This window comes from Euprymna scolopes, chromosome 29 (assembly GCF_053919585.1).
Source record: "Euprymna scolopes isolate OS-2025 chromosome 29, ASM5391958v1, whole genome shotgun sequence".
NCBI lineage: Eukaryota > Metazoa > Mollusca > Cephalopoda > Sepiida > Sepiolidae > Euprymna > Euprymna scolopes.
The window spans coordinates 34,771,780-34,792,944 of record NC_136510.1 but is presented as its reverse complement, the minus strand read 5'-3'; positions in this window follow the sequence as shown (position 1 = coordinate 34,792,944).

Here is a 21,165-nt window from a genome sequence, read left to right as displayed (position 1 = left end):
CATCTTCAGAGAATGAAAGAGCCACACACCTACATCCAACATCTCAGGTATGCGTTTCCTCTTGATACTCAGACCCTAATGACTGGCCCATCGCCACATCATCATGGGACCGTTTCTAAGACACAGTGTAACACGTGGGTCGGTCACACACCAGTGACCGGCTAATACTGTTATTCCATGAACAAAGCTTTTTTCTTAGAACTGCACATCTGTGGGACTCTCTTCCATTTGCTTGCTTTCCGGCTGACTATAATATGGTCCTCTTCAAGTCCAACGTAAACAAGTTCTTGATGAGCCATTCCCGTTAAGTAATCAAATTTTCCAAATTTCCACTACTAACGATTGCTATGATATTGTACCATTGACTACTGTACACTTAGTAAACCTTATCCTCGAGTGACCCCTAGGCCTTGATAAGTGGTGACGCTTTTCTAAAAAAAATCACCATAATATATGAATACACTTATTTTATTATATGATGTATTTATTTACTGTTGCACTCGTTTTATAACCACTTAAAGAAGCTTAACCGTTATTTCGTTAAAAAAATAATCCGGACACAAAACACAATTGTAATACATATACAAAAGCATACACGGTCCTGGATATGACTTTAAACTATATCCGATGGTGAGGCCCAACTTGCGGGCTTTGGGGAGTGTGGAGCCACTCTTTAATTGCCATTGCTCCCAGGTCCACTCTGACCCGGAGTGGTAGTACCTGTTAAGGTCCCAACTATGGGTTAAATAGAAACCGACTTAAAAAACCAAAACAACAACAACAACAACAACAACAAAAAAAACCCAAATATACTCTATTAAAAAATTGTTCTTTAAAATTACTGGATTCGGCATAAATAACCTAAAAAGGGTTGATATGCCGTAAAACAAAAATAACCAACCAAAAGCATACACAATTACTTATTTACAAATACAAGCGGCGAAACTTACATATCTATCCTTCATTGAAGTATATATATATATATATATATATATATATATATATATATATATATATTGCTTTTTTTAAAATATAATTAGCTATTGATTGAGATTGTCGGACTGACTTCCTCATCTTGGTTGTTATTGTCACAACGTTTCGGCCGTTTTGCCCCCCGGCCTCCATCAGGTGTTTTGTATTGAACTGGGGAACCGTTTGTAACAACCAAGATGAGGAAGTGAGTCCGACAATCTCAATCAATGAAAACACCTCATCTAAAAAATACAGATAATTAGCTATATTTAAAAAAAAAAAAAAACAATATGTATGCCGCTCTCCATGTGGAGGTACCAAGTTGGTTAAAGGGAAAATTATTCCGAACTCGCATTTAGGTAAAAATGCACTTTCGTAAATAATTGAATTTATTCAAAACGTATCGCAAAAAACAAAAACAAATAACATCTATATCTATCTATCTATCTATTTATCTATCTATCTATCTGTCTGTCTATATATATACACACACATATATATATATATATATATATATATATATATATATATATATATATATATATATATATATATAGAGAGAGAGAGAGAGAGAGTGTTATAATGGAATAATTCCAGGAGGAAATCCGGGTATGAGAGCTCAATGTGGTAAACAGAGCAATAACATGTTATATTTTCCGTGACAATTATGTAATTTCCGTGTTATATATATATATATATATATATATATATATATATATATATGTGTGTGTGTGTGTGTGTGTGTGTGTGTGTAGATTACAAGTGTATTTTGTGCCTGAAGAGTGTCCATTTAGAATAACTTTTATCGAAATAATGTTTATCTTATCTTGTCGAAATGATTATGAAACGATTGTAACTCCAAAAGGAATGACACGTATAATAGAACACATGGTGTAATATATTGTTTTCTTGGTTATTGCGAAATTATAACATATAAGCTCGATCGTTAATACAGATAATTGTTGAGCTTAAGTAAGGTCGATTAATATTGACTTTGGTTTTATTGGTATATGAACATTGCAGGAATTTAATAAGTAAATTTTAATTAATAATCATATATATATATATATATATATATATATATATATATATATATATATATATATATATATATATATATGAATATTAAATAAACATGAATATACATAAACGATCACACATATATGTATGTATATATATATATGTATGTATATATATGTGCATATATGTATGTACACATATATATTTATATATAAACTAACATAAAAAAAACACTAACCTAGATTTAAAACCGATTAAAAAACTAAATATCCAGGCTAAATAGAGCACACACAAAGGAACAGGTCAACCAGAGGTCAAATAGGCCTTTGTTCGATAAGTGCATGCTCATTGGCTGATAGGAAGGGCGTGGTGGATACTAGAAAGCTGATTGGTTAACTAAAATCTCAATAGAAGATGCGCATATAAAAACGACAAACAACCACAGAATTCGCGCATAAGCCTGAAGAGTCCTAGAGTGGATGAAACGCGGAATATTCAGTGTAGCTTAATCGCCATATACATTTTATAACTTACTAACTAGCTCTACCTACGTATTGAGTACTTTTGAAGTAAATACTTAAAGTTTACACATAAATCTATATTTTCGTATATTAATTTTATGTGAGTAAATTAAGTAGTTTTATATATATATATATATATATATATATATATATATATATATATATTACTGATGGGACGATTCCTATATTTTCCGATTTTGACACAATTACCGATTCCGTACTAAGCTCCCGACTCCGATACAATTACCGATTCCGGTTCCGATTCTTTATAAATCTCTAAATATTTGACTGTAAAAGTGTTATTTTGTCCTGATTATTGTAAAGCACATCTTAAATGTGCCTATATTTTCCCAGAGGTAAAAACACAATTGTGAGGGGATGATCTAAAGATTTTAGTCTCCGTTTAAATTTAAATCAGTAAGTAGTTATTATTTTATTATCACTACAAGCAGTGGAAGATGTTTTTCAACCAAAACCAAATAAAAAAGATAATTAAACGAATCAGGTTTGGCATGGAAAATAAGCGCAATTTTTTCTGATAATGATGCCGATTCCGATACCCCAAAAAGCTCCGATGTTTCCGATTCTCAATTTCGATTAACGATTAATCGTCCCAAAAACAACAATAATATATATATATATATATATATATATATATATATATATATACAGTTTATTTCCAAATATGTTTAAAATACATAGCTACATACAAACTCATGATATATACACCGGACTACAACTTGGATGTCTTCAAGTCCAATGTTGACAAATTCCTAATGAACCGCCCCCTTAAGTAAACACTTCATCAAATCTCCACACTAACGTAATGTACTTGCAATGACCTTTATCCCTGAGTGGCTTCCGGGCCTTGATAAGTGGTGATCACTGTGTAAAAAAAAATATATATATAAATACATATATATATATATATATATATATATATATATATATATATATATATATATATATATATATATATATATTGAGTATATTTAGGCAGCATATTCTCCTTTAAGCATATATTGTTAAACAGCACAGCATTTTCTTGTTTGACAATTTTCCGTTTTATTTTTTCCAGTTTTCGAATAATCCTTCTTATGTTATATGTAAAATGGTGTAAAAGTGTTCCGTAGTCTGCTCTCGGAACACTTTTACACCATTTTACATATAACATAAGAAGGATTATTCGAAAACTGGAAAAAATAAAACGGAAAATTGTCAAACAAGAAAATGCTGTGCTGTTTAACAATATATATATATATATATATATATATATATATATATATATATATATATATATATATATATATATATATATATACTCACACAGTTTATTTCCAAATATGTTTAAAATACATAGCTACATACAAACTCATGATAATATACATACATATATATATATTATTTACTAATTGGCTGTTTTCACGCAATTTTTTATCAGTTATTGCTCACTGACAATAGCAAGTGGTATTCTCAGAAATCTTAACAGCCAGTCTCCATAAATTTCCATCAATCTCCACTTCTACCGATTACTATTGCGAATCATTTTATGTTATCTCAACAGCTGTTTACCATTAATTTCATGCTAGTTGGAATTTGAGTGGCAATAAACTATGCAAGATTCCAGTTCTCTGCAACCTTCCAGTGGATGTGTAATTAGTCACGATCATCGTGATAGATGGTCTATTAACGCAATTTCGTCTGCTGACGTCATAGTCCTATGAAATCTGTCACGTGTCCCACGACTTTACCGCAAGTAGGTATATATATATATATATATATATATATATATATATATATATATATATATTGTTAAATTTTAAAAATTCCAACTAGCATGTGGTTAATGGTAAAAAGCTGTTGAGATAACATAAAATGATTTACAATAGTAATCAGTAGACGCTTTAAAAATCTTCTTAATGCCATATTTTAAGTAATAAATTTATATTTTTTACTAGAATATCTTTTCCTTTTCTTTTCCATGTTAAAGCTTAACCATATTACTTTTCATGCTCGCATTTTTCTATTGTAATCCATGATTTTTCTAGGCTTCCAGAAAAAATCACTTGTTCTTTGTTTAATTTCAGTCTTTTTTTTTGCCCCCATAAACATAACATATACATATGTAAAACTATGTACGGCACTCGTCTGCTTTCATTCTCTCTGTTTCACTTATTACTTCTCTTATTGAGAGAGCGGTGAATTAGTAGCAACACTAGTCGCTGTAGCGACGTGGTTTCTATGGAAACCAGTCATAAAAAACGTCGCTCACATCCTTACGGATTTTTATGATTTGTAACACCAGTAAATTCATCATAACTTTAGTTTTACTGAACGGAAATTAACATTTTTTTTTCACAATATATCTGAAAAGGTGATCTATAAACTGTAATAATTGTTTGAAATTTGGTTGAAAAATGAGTGAGAGGTGAAGCTTTAAAGCAATTCTAAATGACTAAAACTGCGACTTAACCATATATTCAAATACTACCGTGTTTCCGATAAAATTAGATGAGTCTACTGTTTCTACCAATTCACTGCTCTCGCGAAAAGAGAAGTAACAAGTGAAAGAGAGAAATGAAAGAATGAAGGGGAGATAGTAAGGGGATTTTATTGAAAGCAGACGAGTGTCGTACATTGTTATTACATATGTGCATGTTATGTTTATGGGGGCAAAAAATAAAACTGAAATTAAACAAACAACAAGTAAATTAACAGGAAACCTGGAAAAATTATGGATTACAATAGAAAAATGCGAGCATGAAAAGTAATTTGGTCAAGCTTAAACATGGAAAAGTAAAAGACTAGTTGTTAAAACTGGAAAAGAAAAGGACAAGATATTCTAGTAAAAAATATAATAAATTTATAACTTAAAATATTGCAGCATTAAGAATTTAAAAAAGATTCAATTAATAACATTATATAATCAATTCTTTTTAATTTATTATATGTTTTACTAGAATATTTTGTTTTTTTTCTTTTCCAGTTTTAACAACTAGTCCTGCACTTTTCCATGTTTAAGCTTAACCATATTACTTTTCATGCCCGCATTTTTCTATTGTAATATATACATATATATATATATATACACATTTATACATATATATACATATATGTATATATACATATATATACATATATATATGTATATAATTATATATATATATATGTGTGTGTGTGTGTGTGTGTGTGTGTGTGTGTGTGTGATTTTTTTAATAAGCTGTTATCAGCAATTTGTCATTGTAGTGTTTGAATGATATCGTCTTTCCGATAAAATTACATGAGTCGGATGACTACACATTTATCTCGATTATTAAAAGAAAAGTCGGTTTGGTTGTTTTGTTTACGGCATATCAACCCTTTTTCCAAATTATATAATACCGAATACAATATATTGTAAAACGGTTTTATACTTCAACTTCTTTATATCTTCAAATATATATAAACGGAGTATGGTTTTTGTTTGGACAACATAAAAGTACGATACAAGGGGGTAACTCTTTACCTCTTCGGGCAAAATTTCCTCTCTTGTCTAAGTTCGAGATTTTAAATTCTCGTAACTTCTCACGAGATAAACGACCAGAAGTCGTAGAGAGAGGAGGGGAAGTAGAGATACCTTTAAAATGGTGGAATAAACAACATTCCCGTCCGTTTTCAACCGGATTATTAACCTTCTTATAAATTATGTTTTATTTTTCCTTATGCATGTTTGTTTTCACAATACTGAGAATTCTACCTTCAAACTCCTTGGCTTAACATTTCCGGGCAATATGAACTGGAACAAATACATAGGAGACATTGCAAGGCTGCTGTAAAGAAGGTGGGTTCCCTCTATCGAGCTAGAAGAATACTCACGTTTGAGAGTATCCTGTACCTTTACAAGGCCACCATTCGCTCATGCATGGAGTATTGTTGCCACATCTGGGCTGGTGCATTTACCACTAGTCTCTCCCTCTTAGATAAAGTCCAAAAAAGAGTTGCCAATCTAATCGTCCCACTTTATCAACTAAGCTCCAGCCCCTGTCTTATCGCCGCAAAGTTGCATCACTGTGCTTGTTTTACAAATATCTTAATGGAATGTGTTCTGATGAACTCGTTTCACTTGTAACCCCCTCGACGTACATATCACCGACAAACCCGCTTAGCAATAAGATCTCACCCCTTCACTGTTGTTGTCTCTAAATGCAAGAAAGCTTTCTATTCTAATAGTTTCTTCCTTCAAACAGCTAGACTTTGGAATTGCTTTTCTACTGCCTGCTTCCCTGGCTGTACTAACATGCAGAAGTTTAAATGTAACATAAACAAATATCTTGTTAATCTTTCCTAGACATGACCCCAAATAGTAGCCCCTTGCGTCCAAGCGGCGATATCATTTTTAAGGGGTGAACATCAGTAAAAAAAATAAAAAGGTGTATAACCAAGTACTCGTTAGTCATCATCTTATTTTTTCTTAATTTTCCATGTGCTATTTCTGTTCACCATGTAATGCACGCACACACACACACACACACACACACACACACACACACACACACACACACACACACACACACACACACGAAGGCTGGACAATCTGCGTTAAGATGTTTTATGTTATATTTATGACTAGCGGGGGTGCTCGGCGTGGCCCGGTTGTATGGAGGTGGTGTAATAAGGAACCCCTGGGGGTGGAGAAAATCAAAACAACAGTAGCGGAGGTGCCCGGCGTTGGCCGGGTGTATGTATGTTGTGTAGTAAGGAACCCCAGGGATGGGTGTAAAAAAATGGTAGTAGCGAGGGGGGGGGATTAGAACAACAGTATGCAGTTTGGGTGGAGAGAGAGGTGTTAAAAATGTGGTAGTAACCAGGCAGACTCGAACCCGTAAGTTAAAAAAAAAGTTGACGCCTTAAACGATGTCTCCATCGCGTGACGGGAAGTCCTGAGCGTTAAAATTAAGCGTAGTCAATCTAACTGAGACGATGACTTTGCAAAAATGTCGACGCAAAAACCGACTCCTCCTTGCAGAAAACTGCCCTGTTAAGGGTGAAGGAATTGATGTTTTTGGTCAATTTTTCAATATTTGTCGTCCGAAACGTCGAGTTTAAAAATAACACCGATCTCGTCAGGATCAGTTGTGTCTGTCGAAAGCTTTTTGCGTACATACATACATACATACATACATACATACATACATAGAAATATACATATATACAAGCATATAAACATACATACATACATACATACATGATGGCAGTAAATTCGCTTTCGAACATGGCCAAACCGTTTTAGGCTACAGCCAGTCTTTTTTGCTATAAAGATACACGAGATGGTAAACAGTGTATCTAATTTATATCGAGCAATGCCTGTGCATGTAGATTGTTATAGTGGGGAAAGACTTTGCACAGAGACAATCCCACTCTCTAAACAACTGCCACATTGATCCAAAAAGAAGAGCAAGTCAACATCATTGGATGCAGCAGTCATTGCAGGTTTTATATCAGAGTTTTCCTTCTCCTAGGGAGGTTGCCTTCACTACGGCTTACAGAGCCCTCTCCACCCACCATGCCATTTGATCCATGACTGGAACTTAGGTTGCTGGGCACCAGAGCATATTCCACACGCCGGTGGGTCATATATGCCGCAGCTTACAGGGCCTAAGCTCCTCTGGAGGTTTCTGTCAGGGTTACCTCACCCTTAGCCTTTGGCTAAATAACCTTGGCCCACAAGGCAGTGGAGGTCCAGTTATACGGCGCAGGATATTCGCCGTTCATCAGAGCCCCGTTTGCGTGGCAGTGGTCACGACGTGCACGTGGGGTTGATTTGTCTGGGAGAAGTACAGAAAGACGCTAAGACATTTTTCTCTCAACTTCCTCTGAGCTATGTTCATGTTCCGTTCATTCTCCTCTAGGATCCTCCGACCACTCCGTCGTATCAGTTAAGATAAAAATGAAATGTAATAAGTCCCCAGACGTACCCCTCCACCGTACTGTATACCGATACTCTATGGCTGTCTGGGATAGCTTCCGTACATTCATATTTGATTTACCTCTGCATTCCATGTTTAAAAAGGATGTGCTCTCTATAGTATCAGATCTGACCGAATGGTTAATTGTACCATCTAAAAAATTCAAACAAAAACCCAACAGCCAGCCACGGTTCTCCCCAGAATGTGCTGCTGCTATCGCGCACAGAAATCACTTTTTCCATAACTACCAACGTAATAGTTGCACTGAGACTAAAGCTGCTTTCAGGAACGCCAGCAACCACTGTAAAAGAGTAATAAAAAATGCAAGAGAGCTATATGCCCAGTCTGTTAAATCCAAAGTAGCTGATCAGCGGCTTGGTTCCCACCAGTTTTGGGAAATAACAAATAGGATCCTGAACAGAAGTGTGCGTTCTATCCCAACCATTATCAATGGACCAGAGGTCATCTCGTCAGCATCAGACAAGGCCAAACTATTTGCAAAGAACTTTGCAGCTAATTCTACCCTATGCGACGAAGGCCATCAACTCCCCATATTTCCTCCTATAACACAGAACACGCTAGGTAACATAAAAAATATCTGTGCATGAGGTCGCCAAGCTAATCAAGAACCTTGATTCCAGTAAAGCAACTGGTCCTGACGGCATCCCAATTATAGTGTTAAAAAAGCTTCAACCAGAACTTGCTCCCATACCTACGAAACTGTTTAAGCGTTGCCTTAAGGAGAAGTGCTTTCCGACTCCCTGGAAAACCTAATCGGTATGCCCTGTATTTAAGAATTCAGGTGATAAGTCGTCTCCCTCTCAGTACAGACCAATACGTCTCCTGTGTGTCATGAGTAAGTTGCTGGAATCTATATTAAATAGAGAAATAGTCAACCACCTCAGCAGAAACAACCTTCTTAGTGACACACAATATGGTTTCCGTTCTGCAAGATCTACCGCTTATGTGCTAACGGTTATATCTCACAGGATTAGTGAATCTCTTGACAAAGGCTTCCTTTCTAGGGAAATTGCTCTTAACATGTCAAAGGCCTTTGACAAGGTATGACATAAGGGTCTACTTCACAAGATTTCCAGCTACGGTATAACTGAAAATGTTTTTTTCAATCATTAAATTATTTCTCTCCGATAGGAGATAAGAGTAGTGGTCAATGGACAAAAATCGGAGGCCTGCAGTATTAATGCTGGAGTCCCTCAAGGGTCAATCCGGGCCACACTCTCTTCCTGATCTACATCAATGACCTCTCTAAACACATATTTAAATCATTCGTTGACATCTATGCTGATGACACGACCATCTACGGCAACACATCAAAGGCTGTAAATGACAAAGTTCTCTCTAATTCTCTCTCCTCTGATCTCGAGCGCGTGGTTCAGTGGGGGAAGACGTGGCTGATTACCTTTAATACATCTAAAACCAAACTCCTATCTTTACATCATCAACGCTCTGATCCCCATCTGGCATCAATTGTGATGGATGGCTCTCGTCTGGGTGAGGCCCCGTGTTTTGACAAGCTTCTGGGTTTGACCTTTCCTCCTGATCTGAAATGGAACACGTACATCAAGTCTGTTGCCAAGGTCGCTGGAAAGATGGTGGGATCCTTCTACCGCCCCAGAAGATATCTCACTACTGATGCAATTCTCTATTTATATAAAAGCCAAGTACGTCCAAGGATGGAATACTGCTGCCAAATCTGGGCAGGAGCTGCTAAAAACAGCCTATCCTGCCTTGACAGAGTACAAAATAGATTTCGTGGTTTAGTGGGAGATGCCTTTTTCTCTACCCTGCAACCTCTCTCCCACAGAAGAGACGTTGCGAGCCTGTCTTTGTTTTATCGGCATTTCCATGGCAGGTGCTCGTCTGAACTCTGGTCCCCCTCGCCAATCTTTCACGAAAAACACCCGTCTAGCTGAATCCACTGTCAAAAATTTCCCCCACTCTATATCTGTGCCTTAATCAAAACGTGGATTCCATGAACAAAGCTTCTTTCTTAGAAGTGCACGCCTGTGGAACTCTGTTCCGTCTGCCTGCTTCCCACCTGACTACAACTTGGATGTCTTCAAGTCCAACGTTAACAAATTCCTAATGAACCGCCCCCTTAAGTAAACACTTCATTAAATCTCCACACTAGCGTACTGTACTTGTAATAACCATTATCCCTGAGTGGCTTCCGGGCCTATTTAAGTGGTGACCACCGTGTAAAAAAAAGACATCTGTGTGCTTTTAACACACGTTCACACCAGATCTTGACCACTACATACATACATACATACATACATACATACATACATACAAACAGACAGGTGAGATTTATATAATAGATAATAATAACGCACCTCACTGTATAACTGCTTGATTGTTTAGTAGAGGAAAATTGTTGTTTTTGCTTTTGGCTTTGCAGAAACTGATCGCGTTTTGCGAAAGGAAAGTTAAAACACAATGACATCATTGTTTGGTGCATTTTAAGTAAAGAAGTTGTTATCTTCTGACAGCCTGATCTGGTAGCACTATAAAACAAGACTTCTTTGAATCTCATGAATATGATTTTAATTAATTTGAAATATTTTGCCTATTTGATCTTTTATATTTTATAAATCTCTCTCTCTCTCTCTCTCTCTCTCTCTCTCTCTCTCTCTCTCTCTCTCTCTCTCTCTCTCTAACATGGACCCATTGTAATACGAGTATTACATCTATTTTTGTATTAATTGAAAAAAAAATGCGAAGGATCTTATCTCACTCTTTGTCTGTAGGATCGATTTAAAATATTGTTTTAATTCGTTATAATATCTTTTTTTTTATAAGTCTTATACCGATTCTACTTTTAGAGAGAGTTTGAAACATTAGATGCTATCGTTCAAATATCTTTATTAAACAATTACGAAAAAAAAAAAAAATGACGCCATTTTGAACGAAATATGATGAAGCGAGCGTTCTGTTTCCTGTTCCGGCTGGCGTCAATCGTCTGTCCTTTTTCAAATGTTACGGGAGTCAAGTTACGTGTTTTTTTTTTATTTTAATAATGACAACCGGCCTTTGGAAATTATCCGCTGATGACGTCATAAATAGAAAAAAATGCAAAAGCAATACAAACAAATCTAAAAAACATTACAAATAAAATAAATTTTTCTTTTTTTCTAAATTCTAACTGTCAGTAAACCTTTAACCTATTAACTCTATATGCCCGGTATTACATCGCCTTGCCTTTCTTGAATATATTTTACTTTTTGCTTCTTTAAAAGAATAAATATTTTTTTATTGTTTTACGTTCTTTTTCATAGTAAAATCAATTTACAGCGTGTTATGGAGCAAACAAACTCCTTCACTCAAGAATAAAGACCATTGTGTATTTACGTTTCTAACTTTTTGAGATGAGGATTGGTTATTCGTATTATTTAGATTTTTCATACTATTCTCATCCTCATTTTCACAACGTTTCGGATGTATCTAACCTCCGACCTTCTTCAAGTGTATCTTGTCGAACTCGGGAATTTGTACCGAATTTCGAACGGAACCCTTTATTTATTTCACCCGGACCCGTGGCGCAGTCGTTAGAGTACTTGGAAAAATCAATTGTAAAAGTGATATTCTCCTGAAGGTTGAAGGTTCAATCCTCAGTGTGGGCGATTGAAAAATACAATTGCGAATTATTTAGGACTTCTATCACACCATGGCTGACGGGATGAGAACATGCTATCCGGGGGAAATAAATAAAGGGGTTCGTTCGAAAATCTGTCCAAATTACCGAGGTTGACCAGATACACTTGAAGAAGGTTGGAGGTTACATTGACCGAAACGTTGTGAAAATGACATTCAAGATGAAAGCAGTAGTCCGAAGAATCCAAATGATAGGAATATGTATTTATTTGTATATTTTTACGAACTTGCGACATAAATGAACCACAGATTCAGTAAATGAATAATAATAATGATAATGATAATAATAGTAATAATAATAATAATAATAATAATAATAATAATAATAATAATAAGAAGAAGAAGAAGAAGAAGAAGAAAAACAGAATATATGAATCAGTTCTCTGAATTTATCCAAACGAGAGACATAAGATCCGTTGACTGATTTTTTTTTTTTTTTTTGTCAGCATATCAACACTTCTTAGGTTATTTAATGCTGAATCGCTGAAGGCCTTCAACGTTGATTCGTCATCATGGGAGCAGACAGCTTTAGACAGAGCCAAGTGGCGGGCCGCTGTTCATGACGGTGCCTGCAAATATGAAAGTTATCGAAAAGTTACTGCAGAAAAGCGCAAAAAGGACAGGAAGGACAATGTTTTGAAGCCCTTGACATTTGCTACGAATCCCTGTTCTCACTGCAATAGAACTTTTCAAGCAAAGATTGGGCGTATCAGTCATATCCGCACTCATCGATGATGACCCCCCCTCACCCTACCGTACAGGATGATAAATGGTCCTCGTTGTTCCGACGGACGAACAACAACAACAACAAAAATGCTGAATCCAGTAATTTTGGTAAAAAGTGTTTACGCTTCAAGTTTTTTAAATTTGCAAATATTTATTCAGAGTGTGTTTTTTTTTACTGCATATAAACATGTTATTTAATGCCGGGTTCAGTAATTTTGTGGAAAAAGATTTTATACGTTAATTTTATTTTTTATTTTTTTATTTTAAAATATTTATTCAAAATGTTTGGTTTGGTTGTTTTGTTTTACGGCATATCAACCCTTTTCGTGCTATTTAATACCGAATTAAATAATTTTGGAAAGAAAAAAAATGGTATGCGTCAACTTGTTTATATCTTCAAATATTTATACATGGTGTTTGGTTTGGTTGTTTTGTTTTAGACACATAAACAATTTTAGGGTTATTTAATGCCGAATTAATTTGTGAAAAAGGTGTCATGCTTTTTCTTTATAGCATAAAACATTGATTCGTGGTTTTTTGTTTGTTTGACGGCATATCAAGCCTTTTCGGGTTATGTAATGCTGAATCCAATAAGTTTGGGAACAGTTTTTATGCTTCAAGTCGTTTATATCTTTAGATATTTATGACCTTCACCTTCACCGAGGTGAACGATTTATATGACCTTCACCGAGGTGCGCGACTTGACACATAAAAATAAACCGCCTCTTAATCACCTGCTAACGCACGCGTCACTGTAACGTCCAATGATAACAACAACAACAACCTTCTCACTCGACCTGCCTTTATACCACTATCTCAATCCCTTCTCTTGCGCATGCGCCTGTAGATTCCTGACAACCTCGAGACTTCCGCTTATAAAAACCCAAGTTGTGTTGTCGCGCATGCCTATACAAGGCACAAACACGAGGGCGTTTATTGTGTTGGTAAGTACTACAATATTTATGAATAGTGTTTAGTTTGGTTGTTTTGTTTTACTGTTTTTGCAGGTTCAGCTATTTTGATAAATATTTTTATTGTTTTACGTTGTTTATAATATAGCTTAAATAGCACGTTTCAGACCATTGTTTATGCGAGACTGTTAGTGTTTAGAGAATCATGTTTGAACCAAAGTCAAACATCTATCTGACGAAGAGATCTTTTTCGAAATCTTATAGAATACTGATATTCCATCAGACTATCTGATGTAGGTAATCCCGGTAAAAATATGAATAAAATGTGTTTACACATCAACGTCCAAGATCAAAATGCGTGAATTGGTTTGTATGCACGTCGTCTGTGCATATACTATATGAATAAAAACACATGATTATATTTTGGACCAGTCAGGAAACTGAATTTATTCGAAATCGTTTTCTGGAAGCCACTTAAATCGTTTAAAAAGACGGGGTTTTCTTCAATAAATCGATGAGTCTACATATCGATGTCGCTGGGCGCCTATCTATTGCAACATCTCTCCATTCACTCACACACAAACATAAGAGAGCACACAGACATACACAACTCATTGACTTATTATCGTCTGCCAATCTGTATAAACTTTATTTATTGAAATATTTTCGATCTTTATCACTGAATTTTGTTTCTAATATGAAATCAAATGAACATTGACACTTATAAACAACTTTCTATGAATTATTATTCATTTAAATGAGCAGAGAAGTTTCGATAACTATTTTGCTGACCCATGTAAACCGCTGCTCCTAATTAATAGATTCCGACTTCGTTAATGTCTCAACTGATGAATCTAAGAACTCTAAAAAATGTTCACTGACTTTCTATATTTTCTTATTGCCATAAACTTCCATTTTATAATAAATATGTGTAACATATATCTTTTGTGAATATACGCTTTCTAAACTCATTATTTTATTTTGTTTATCGTATAACATATCTCTGGTGTTTTTTTCACATTTGATTATAAAATTGAAAATATATCTCTGAATCGTGCTCATCCCTAACATACTTCTCCCATTAAAAACCACCCTAAAGTAAACCCCTCCACACTGGTGCGCAACGCATCTCTAAAAACTGATTATTCCCAAGTATATTCAAATATCTATTCGTGGTAGTTGGTTTGTCTATTTTGTTAGTAAAAATTGTTGCTTTTGTTTTAGACTTTGCAGAACATGATTGAGTTTTGCAAAAAGAAAGTACATAAACAATAACATCAAACAAAAAATAATAAACAATAATCATGTTTAAAATACAAATCACTTATAAATACGCGTACGAATAAATAATAAATAATTAAATAAATAATGCTGAATTTATGAAAAATTAAAAAATCTAATTGTATTCAAACCGAATAAAATAAAATACTTAAATAGCACGTTTCAGACCATTGTTTGCTGCGAGACTGTTAGTGTTTAGAGAATCATGTTTGAACTAAAGTCAAACATCTATCTAACGAACAAATCTTTTTCGAAATCTTATAGAATACTGATATTCCATCAGACCATCTGACGTAGGTAATCCCAGTAAAAATATAAATAAAATGTTTGTATGAAATATACAAATATATACGCATGTATTTGTAATTTGTATTAATGAAACTATTCTCCAACTGTTTCAGTTTGTGTCTTTCCGTTACCTATGCATTGTACTGCCTAGTACATATCACATTTAATAACATCAATTTTTGATTAATTTTTAGTCAGGAGTCAGTACCTTCCGACAGCCAGATCATGAAGCACCAGAGGGGCATCATAGGATCAACGAAATTGTTGCTGATGAAACTGTATTTTAATAAACATGATGTCGTCTCTGAAACGATCGTACACAATTTTAGGTTGTTATTCTTTTGATTTCTTTGAAAATATATGAATTATCTTATAGTAATTTAGTAATTTCATCTATTTTAGCTCTAGAGTTAACTCTCCTACTATATATATATATATATATATTTATATATATATATATATATATAAATAAAACGTCAAGTACTATATATATATATACATCGATATATATAAATTTATAAGTACTTATATATATATATATATATATATATATATATATATATATATACAACATTTACTCTAAAACTTTCTAGGAAACGAATGAGCCGATTTGGTTGAAATTTTGTATGGGCCTTTGTTATGATAAGGCGTAGCGAACTAAGTATTACGGTATCCGAACGATGCACCGTTGGGGATTAATCAGGATTAGTGTTCATTGCCAAAATCAGCCTCACGTTTAACCTTATACAACCATCAATTTGGCAGGAAGCACTCATTCTAAGTCGACGGCTTATAATTTTTGCTCGGTTTTATTGGGAGGGGACGGAAGTCAAGTTTGTTGATAGTTTCTTTATCTTATTTATTAAACTGCTCATTTTTTTTTGTAAAGTTTGTTTATTAAAGTTTCCCATTCTTCGTAATCTTGTCGCCCCCTCCTCCTCCTCTTCCTTCTCCTCCAAACAAACGATATTTGCCTCAATTTCCTGCGGTTTTCTTATCAAGCGATCGAAAAACGAAAAGTTATACGGATGCATCAAGGGAAAACGTCTACCGATTTTCAAAATGGCTTGGAATCGTGCCAATCTTTGAAGTCACTCTGACAAATACAGTCTTGAGGGCACGTGCACTATTTGTAAGAAAAATCGAAATTCACTATGTATAATTCATCACATGTATATATATATTCATCACATGTATATATATATATATATATATATATATATATATATATTGAGTACATAATATAGGAATAAACACAATTATATATATATATATATATATATATATATATATATATATATATATATATATATATATATATATATATATTCTAGCATGGGTAGCCAGCGTTGCCCGAGTCGACATGAAGTTCCGCTTGGAGCACACCTGCTAAACTAAGGATATTAATCATTTTCATCGTGGGCAACGTCAATGCCTCCACAACATTTTCAAAAATAAAAGAACGGATAAAGCATGTAAATAAAATCGCCCAAGAAAAAAAAGAAAAAAAAAGAAGTACGTGATACTCTCTCCACTTCGGCAGAAGGGATACAAAAAGGAGAACCTATTCTCCAGATATTGAGCAGTTTTGGTTGGCCATGCGTTGCCCCCCACCTCCCAAATAAAAATAAATGAATCAAAACAACTTTTGTTTCAATAAAAATAGCAGCGAGTGCCCGAGCGACCAAAAAAAAAAAAAAATTAGATGCGTAGGCAGGCTCGAAACTGAAACGCGAAAGGGAAAAGGGAATTTCCAAACGGTTTTTATCCGCTGTACCATCATGACTGATAACCTCATAGGTGGAAAACAATAACGCGCACGTGGCATTTAAGTAAAGTTTAAGAAAAAAAATGGAATTCCTTTCACTCGCTAAGAACACACAAATTAAATCCTTTCAGTTTATTTGTAAGTATTTTTTTTTATATTAAAAAAAAAAGCAAAACATTTTTCTGTCTACACGGAATTATTTTTTTTCACGCTAGAAACTTAGAAAATTATGTGGTGAAGAACTTTTGTTTTTATGTTTAAAAGTTTACAGGGGAAATAACTCTGTTTCTTAAAAATCGATGTCGGCAATAATAATTCCAAATAAATTAAATTAAATATATTATCAATATAATTGTTATTTAAAGTTGATTACATAACAATCTTACATAGAACGCTTTAAAAAATTCTCTCGCTAGAAATATTAACTAACATACGTCTATTTAGTAAAATCGATTTTTCTTACTTGTGTATGCAAATGAGATGATCTCTTAATTGTATATTTTTAAAGAATCATACTATATATATATAGCAATAAATGAAACAATTAAGTAATAGATCTTTTGTATATATTAATCAAATTGTGAACAAACAAGCAGACAGGAATACGAATATATATATATATATATATATATTATATATATATATATATATATATATATATATATATAATTTATCTGGAATTATAATTTTCCAGAAGTAAAGTAACTAATACAATGTAACAATGCTAATACAAGAGTGCTCAATACTGAAGTAGGGTAAGGTATACTTTTTATTTGTTTTTACATAAGCAGGAATATGTTGCTACACAGTCACGTGTATGTTTCGGTCAGCTTGTTCTTAGTAACTAGAGACCTCTTCAGGCGATACAGCTTATACAAAAGCAAAGTTTGCAATGAAAATATCAGGTCTTCCACGTCACAAGGAGTCAATATCAGGAGGTTCCGTCAACTGTTGTTAAAAATAAGAATAATGAATAAGATCTAGTTGTATGTAAAGTAGACTAAATAGGGGTGTGGATTAAGGTATGTGTTGAGAGATAGCAATAAAAACGAAAGGATGGGATGTTAAAAAGCCGAGACGGAGAAAATGATAGAGTGGGAAGAAAAGTTTTATGCAGGCGTGTGTAATATCCACCCCAAAGCCTAAACATACTAGTGCGTATAGGGTCAATTAGTAGGGGAGTGTGAATTTGACAAACATTTTGGATGCATCAAAAGAAAAGAAAAAAGGAAAAGGAGGGCAAAGGAAAGAAAGAAAAAAGAAAAGGAGGAAAAAGAAAGAAAGAAAAAGGAAGAAAGGGGAAAATAATAAATAATTTATTGGTGGTGATTTAAAACATTATATATATATATATATATATATATATATATATATATATATATATATTTATAAAAGTGAACGTGTCTGTCTGTCTGTGTGTCCGTGTGTCTGTGTGTCTGTCTGTCTGTGTACATTTCCCTACGCAATAACTCCGTCAATTTTTAGTCTATAGACTCGAAATTTGAAATACCGGGTACTGAGATTTGGGAAAGTCGATGTGACGGGCGTCAGCCAGAAATTTGGCTGTTAAGGGGTCAAATTTCAACGATTTGACCTTTAAGAACCATACCAAACTCCTCCGACAATTTTGGGTCTACACCCTTGAAATTTTAGATATAGGTTCCGTGGACATGGATTTAACGTAATAACTTGATTTGAGGCCAAAGCAATACATTTTCAGGGGTCATAATAGGGGTCAAAGTTTAAAAAATTACCCCCCTTTTTTTTTTGCTCAGCATACACCTCTAAACACCCGGGCAATGCCGGGCACCCATGCTAGTATATATATATATATATATATATATATATATATATATATTTGTAGTCATCGACATACAGTCTTGTTTCGTTGTATCACAACTCATCAGACTAGCACCTCTCCCAAATCGAGGATTTAACCCAGAACCATCGAGTTGAGAGTCAGCAGTTCTACCGATTGACCCACGGGAGTGGCGCCCGTAAATAATCTCGCCAAATGTCTATTTAAACAAATACCCGTCCACCACTTTTACAGTGATTCAACCGCTTTGTTTATAAACAAAGAGCGAGCGTCGCATTTTTCAGCTAATTAAGTAGCGAGTGAGATTACTTACGACACTGCTCTACCCAAAGAGGGGGGATGCTTAAAATATAAATTATAATATATATAACAATTATATATATACTAGCTGACCACCGGCGTTGCCCGGTTGTACAATACGCTTAAATATGATAATTAATTTATGCAGATTGCGTGTATATTATTATAAAATCAATCCTCTATTGATTATTACATATTACGAGTCATAATTTGCCCGGTGGATTAATTCATAATTTAAAAAAATAAGTAATAATGATAATGCCGTTAACCAAATTACGTTCGTGTTTGTTTACAATACCACGTCAGCAAGTATTTGGGATTAACGATCTTAAACATAGTCTTTATTCTCTTATAGATCAAAAAAAAAATTTTCTTTTGGGGGAATATTTTACGTTACACCAACGAAGATAACACCTGTGTAACGTAAGATATTCCCCTATAAAATGTATTTTTTTTTTATAAGGGAAGACTATTTTTAAGATCGGATTTTTTTCGATTTTCGATACTTATCGGAATGAATTTCTGTACACAACATATCTAAGAACACTGCCAGACATATAAATTATCTTTGTGTGAATGTTGCAAAAGATAGGCTCAGTCGTTTCAAGACTTATAAGGAACGTACTCATAAACACCCAAAGTGACTTTTATATATATATATATATATATATATATATATATATATATATATATATATATATATATATATATATGTTTAATATGTCTTTACATAAGCAGTAATTTGTTGCTACACTGTCATGAGCATGTTTCGGTTTTCTAGTATTTACTAATTAGAGACCTCCTCAGGTAACAACGCTTATTTCCAAAAGCGGAATTCTTAAGAATTTGCTTCAAATTCCTGCGGTTTTCTAATCAAGCGATCGAAAAACGGCAACAATGTTTGTTTCCAAAACCATAAAACATATACACGCATCAACAATTGATTGGATTTAATAATTCTCTTCTAGAGTGGGAGAGTAATCCCCATTTGTCTGCGTATACAGATGGTCCGGGGAGATGCAGACAGATGGAGCGCACTAAATTACGGCAAATGTGCGTAAATCCGTAAATTGTCCATGTTCACACACACACACACACACACACACACACACACACACACACACACACACACACACACACACACACATATATACATAATGTACATACACATGCATACATACTCCAGTACATACTCATATATATATATATATATATATATATATATATATATATATATACACACACACAGAACGCGTACTCATATGCGTTCACACATATGTACACACACATACATAATGAAATGAAATTAATGGAAGCAATGTATATATATATATATACACTTGTACAGACATATACGTACACAAACTCACACATACATAAGTACATATATACACATACGCGTACATTAACACATATACAAAGATGCGTGTACACATACATCATCCACCCACTCATGCATGCATGCATACACGCTCATACATATGTAAACCCATGTGCATACATATAAGAGCATATTGCCATAGGAAAGTACTTGACCAGGAAAGATACCCCATTTAATTTTGACATTTTAATGGGTGCGACCGACTATGCACAAGTTACCGATTTGGTCGGTCATTACTTGTTAAGGGAGCTTAGTTTAGAATTTAAAAACCCACAGGGTGGACTATATAGAGATGGCGCCAAATTTTGAGCCAAAACTAGATTAAGAATCTAGCCCTATATCTGAATACACTTTATGTAAACTTTCAAATGTTTAGACCAAAAATTGGCTGAGTAAATTGTTAGAGACAGCAGAAGTCATTTTCTTTTAACTTTTACCCATTAACATATATTTTTTGAGGCTCAAATCGAATTAAAAAGTTTTATCCATTTTCTAGTAACCTACATCTAAATCTGTAAGTGTTTAGACCCAAAATTGGCGGAGGAATTAAGTAGAGTC